Source organism: Mus caroli, chromosome 9 (assembly GCF_900094665.2).
Source record: "Mus caroli chromosome 9, CAROLI_EIJ_v1.1, whole genome shotgun sequence".
In the NCBI taxonomy this organism is placed as follows: domain Eukaryota; kingdom Metazoa; phylum Chordata; class Mammalia; order Rodentia; family Muridae; genus Mus; species Mus caroli.
In genome coordinates this window covers 2,402,977-2,408,828 of record NC_034578.1, presented here as the reverse complement: position 1 = coordinate 2,408,828, position 5,852 = coordinate 2,402,977, and the positions used below count along the sequence as shown (strand labels likewise).

The 5,852-nt window shown below is 40.4% G+C and overlaps 1 pseudogene; it reads right to left on the bottom strand.

The window, feature by feature from the left end:
• Positions 1-4,872: 4,872 nt before the first annotated feature.
• LOC110301409 overlaps positions 4,873-5,852 on the bottom strand; it is a 3,307-nt pseudogene continuing 2,327 nt past the window's right edge.

Here is a 5,852-nt window from a genome sequence, read left to right as displayed (position 1 = left end):
ATAGCATTGGAAATGTAATTGAGGAAAATATGTAATAAAAATATTAAAAATCAAAAAAAAAAAAAAGAATTACATCAGACTTCTCACCAGAGACTATAAGAGACAGAAGATCCTGGATAGATGTTATACAGAACCTGAGAGAACACCAATGCCAGCCCAGGCTACTATACCCAGATAAATTCTCAATTACCATAAATGGAGAAACCAAAGTATTCCATGTCAAAACCAAATTCACAATATATTTCCATGAATCCAGCCCTTCAAATGATAATAACAGGAAAACACCAACACAAGAACGGAAATTAGGCCCTAGAAAAAGCAAGAAACTGTTCCTTCAACATACCTAAAGAAGACAGGCACAAGGACAGAATCTCAACTCTAAAAACAAAAATAACAAGAAGCAACAATTCCCCCAATAAAAAGAAATAGACTAACAGACTGGCTACATAAACAGGACTCAACATTTTGCTTCTTAGAGGAAACACGCTTCAGGGAAAAAGACAGACACTACCTCAGAGTAAAAGGCTGGAAAACAATTTTCAAAGCAAATTATCTGAAGAAACAAGCTGGAATAGCCATTCTAATATCTAATAAAATCGACTTCCAACTCAAAGTTATCAAAAAAAGACAAGGAGGGACACTTCATACTCATCAAAGTTAAAATCTTCCAAGATGAACTCTCAATTCTGAATATCTATGCTCCAGATGCAAGGGTATCAACATTCATTAAAGAAACTATAGTAAAGGACAAAACACACATTGTACCTCACATAATAATAGTAGGAGACTTCAACACCCCACTCTCATCAATGGACAGATCCTGGACACAGAAACTAAACAGAGACACATTGAAACTAACAGAAGTCATGAAACAAATGGATTTAACAGATATCTACAGAACATTTTATCGAAAAATGAAATGATATACATTCTTCTCAGCACCTCATAGTGTCTTCTCCAAAACTGACCAAAAAATTGGTCACAAAACAGGCCTCAGCAGATACAAAAATATTGAAATTATCCCATGCATCCTATCAGATCACCCCAGACTAAGGGTGATCTTCAATAACAACATAAATAATAGAAACCTAACATTCATGTGGACCCAGAACAACACTCTATTAAATAATTGCTTGGTAAAGGAAGAAATAAAGAAATGAAAGACTTTTTAAGTGTTTAATGAAAATGAAGCTACAACATACCCAAACTTATGGGTCACAATGAAAGCATTTCNAAGAGGAAAACTCATAGTTCTGAGTGCCTCCAAAAAGAAACTAGAGAGAGCATACACTAGCAGACTGATAGCACACCTAAAAGCTCTAGAAAAAAATGAAGCAAATTCAACAAATAGGAGTAGACTGCAGGAAATATTCAAACTCAGGGCTGAAAATAACCAAGTGGAAACAAAAAGAACTATTCAAAGAATCCAACAAACCAGGAGCTGGTTCTTTGAGAAAATCAACAACATAGATAAACCCTTAGCCAGACTCACTAGAGGGCACAGGGACAGTATCCTAATTAACAAAATCAGAAATGAAAAGGGAGACATAAGAACAGAACATGAGGAAATCCAAATCATCATCGATCTTACTACAAAGGGCTATGCTCAGCAAAACTGGAAAACCTGGATGAAATGGACAAACTCCTAGACAGATACCAGGTAACAAAATTGAATCAGGATCAGATTAATCTAAACAAAGAATTCCCAACTGAGGAATACTGAAGGGCTGAGAAGAACCTGAAAAAATGTTCAACATCCTTAATCATCAGGGAAATGTAAATCAAAACAACCCTGAGATTACACCTCACACCAGTCAGAATGGCTAAGATCAAAAAATTCAGGTGACAGCAGATGCTGGTGAGGATGTGGAGAAAGAGGAACACTCCTCCATTGTTGGTGGGATTGCAAGCTTGTACAACCACTCTGGAAATCAGTCTGGTGGTTCCTCAGAAAATTGGACATAGTATTACTAAAAGATCCAGCAATACCTCTCCTGTGCATATACCCAGAAGATATTCCAACTGGTAATAAGGACACATTCTCCCTTATGTTCATAGCAGCCTTATTTTAGTAGCCAGAAGCTGGAAAGAACCCAGATNNCCCTCAACAGAGGAATGGATACAGAAAATGTGGTACATTTACACAATGGAGTACTACTCAGCTATTAAAAACAATGAATTCATGAANTNCTTAGGCAAATGGATGCATCTGNAGGATATCATCCTGAGTGAGGTAACACAATCACAAAAGAACACACATGATATGTACTCACTGATAAGTGGATATTATCCCAGAAACTTAGACTACCCAAGATACAATTTGTAAAACACATGAAACTCACGAAGAAAGAAGACCAAAATGTAGATACTTTATTCCTTTTTAGAATGGGGAACAAAATACCCACGGAAGGAGTTACAGAGACAAAGTTCAGAGCTGAGACAGAAGAAAGGACCATCCAGTGATTGCCATATCCAGGGATCCATCTCATATACAACCACCAAACCCAGACACTCTTGTATATGCCAGCAAGATTTTGCTGACAGGACCTCTCTCTTGTGAGGCTATGCCAGTGCCTGACAAATACAGAAGTGGATGCTCACAGTCATCTATTGGATGTAACACAGGTCCCCTAAAGAAGGAGCTAGAGAAAGTAACCAAGGAGCTAAAGGGGTTGGCAACCCTATAGGAGGATATGAACTACCCAGTACCCCACAGAACTGTGTCTCTAGTTGCATATGTAGCAGAGGATGGCCTAGTTGGCCATCAATGTTAAGAGAGGCCCTTATTCTTGCGAAGATCATATGCCCCAGTACAGGGGAACACCAGAGCTAAGAAGGGGGAGTGGGTGGGTTGTGGAGCAGGGCAGGAGGAGTGTATAGGGGATTTTATGGATAATGTACTGGCTAGTTTTTTATCAACTTGATACAGGCTGGAGTTATTACAGAGAAAGGAGCTTCAGTTGGGTAAATGCCTCCTCAAGATCCAGCTGTAAAGCATTTTCTCTATTTGTGATCAAGGGGGAGGGCTCCTTGTGGGTGGTGCCATCTCTGGACTGGTAGTCTTGGTTCTATAAGAGAGCAGGCTGAGCAAGCCAGGTGAAGCAAGCCAGTAAAGAACATCCCTCCATGGCCTCTGCATCAGCTTCTGCTTTCTGACCTGCTTGAGTTCCAGTCTTGAGTTCCTTGGTGATGAACAGCAGTATGGAAGTCTAAGCTGTATAAATTGGTTTCTCCCCAACTTGCTTCTTGGTCATGATGTTTGTGCAAGAATAGAAACCCTGACTAAGATAGATAACATTTGAAATATAAATGAAGAAAATATCTAATAAAAAATGAAAAAAATAGTTGAAGTCATAAAACTTAATTGCTAATTTATTATAAGTCTGATGCAGTAACAGAGAGAAGGACTGTGGAGTACTGTGCAGGAACTAGAGGTCTATGCAGGTGCATAAAGGGCTATGGAAGACTATGAAGGGCAATGCAGGGATATAGAGGTCTATGCAGGTATATAGAGGTATATAGTGGGCTATGAAGTTCTATGGAGTACTATGGGGTGCTATGCAGGAATGTAGAGGTCTATACAGGCATATAGAGAGCCATGGAGGGCTATGCAGGGCTATGGAGGGCTATGCAGGGCTATGGAGGGCTATGCAGGGCTATGGAGGGCTATGCAGGGCTATGGAAGGATATAGAAGGCTCTGCATGTATATTAAGTGCTATGGAGGACTATGAAAGGCTAAGGAGGGCTATGGAGGGCTCTATGGGCCTATGCAGCTCTATGAAATGCTATGAAGGTCTATGGTGGGGGCTATACATGGTTATGCATGGCTACACAAATATTCTCACAACATTACAACTTTTGTACTTTCATTAGTGTGTTTGAGAAAGAAACCAACTTCCATAGATTCCATTATTTCATGGAAAACTGATATAAAATGAAGAGAGCTAAATGCTTCTTGGCATATATTGTACCTACTTATAAACTACTGTTCACCTCTTCATTATTAAGATCCTTTTACATGTGTATTAAAATAATGTCATTCTTGCTAATAAAATAAAATTCATTTATTAGTTAATTGGTTAAAAGCAACATCTCCACATATAAAGGTAAAATCTTTTTTTTTTTTTTGGCTTCAAATGTATTTTAATACTTTGCAAATTGAAGGTATCAGGAACAAATCATAGTACACCAATAAAAACGCACAGTGTAGCTATCTAGGATAGGCAAGACTAAGAGCTGCTGTCAGATCTTCACCACACAGCAACCCTGTTCCCAAGATTGAACTAGACCTATCAAGAAAAGCTGTGAACAGCAACATCAGAGACACAAAGTGTAGTCCTTACCCAAGAAAAAGATGGAGGCAAGGTAACACAAGATTCTTTTAAGATATACTAAAATGTAAATCTCTAAGAGAAAATGTCTTCCTTAGGACATAAAGGGATCCTATATGAGATATAACAGCACTGTATGTATGCTGTAACCTCTGTGGACATTTGTCTGAATTCTCACCTGGGAGTGGAAGAATGGGGCTATGTCATTGAGAATGTTTATATTTTGTGGTATATATGGCAGTGTCTCCAGGGTTGAGGGGATTAAAGATGAGAAAGTAACTAAAACATGAGAGAGAGAGAGAGAGAGAGAGAGAGAGAGAGAGAGAGAGAGAGAGAGAATGATCAAGATCAATGGAGCTCAGAGTCCATTTTCCCATGGTTTTCCAGGTGCTCAACAATCAATATACTTCAGGAATGCGCCAGACAAACTATGCCACAGACTTTGACTTGTAAAATACCACCCCTCCCTTGCCCCTCTGCTTTCAGGCATACTCCCTAGAATAGTACAAGCAGGGAAGACCTATCTATTGGGAAGAACCCCTAACACTTTTCCAGGGTAGAATTCTGGCTAGTCCAAAAGTGCCCTTCTTTTAAGGGCTGCAGGAAACTAGACAATGCAACTTTATCTGGACGGTTGAATGCAGGAGGAGTTATACCAATTGCTGCAATTCATTCCATTGTTGCAGCTTGGCCGAAACGTTCAACTGTTGGTGGGGTCATCCAAGGGTTCCATCTGGCATCATAGTGGCAGGTCCTGGAGTATCTGGAGTACCAGGTTGCAAAGGAGCAGGGTGCATGGAGCCTCTATTGCTTATACCCATAGCACCTCCCATAGCCATTTGGCCCATCCATATCTCTTGTTCTCTCACATCAGAGAAGGTTCCCTTGAATCCTTTCTGCTGTGGGCACATTATTTCCTCTTATTGTCGCCGCATCTCTTCCTCATGGCAGCAACTGCAATCCTCTTCTTGCCTGAGTTCTAACTGCTTTCGTTTCTTTTTTTTTTTCTTCAAATTTTATTAGATATTTTCTTCATTTACTTTTCAAATGCTATCCCGAAAGTCCCTGATACCCTTCCTCCGCCCTGCTCCCCTACCCACCCACTCCCACTTCTTGGCCCTGGCATTACCCTGCACTGGGGCATGTAAAGTTTGCAAGACCAAGGGGACTCTCTTGCCAATGATGGCCAACTCGCCATCATCTGCTACACATGCAGCTAGAGATACGACCTCTGGGGTTATTGGTTAGTTCATATTGTTGTTCCAACTATAGGGTTACAGACCCCTTCAGCTCCTCGGGTACTTTCTCTAGCTCCTCTATATGGGGGCCCTGTGTTCCGTCCAATAGATGACTGTGAGCATCCACTTCTGTATTTGCCAGGCACTGGCATAGCCTCACACAAGACAGCTATATCAGGGTCCTTTCAGCAAAATCTTGCTGGCATGTGCAATAGTGTCTACTTTTGGTGGTTGATTATTGGATGAATCCTCAGTTGGGGCAATCTCTGGAGGGTCCATCCT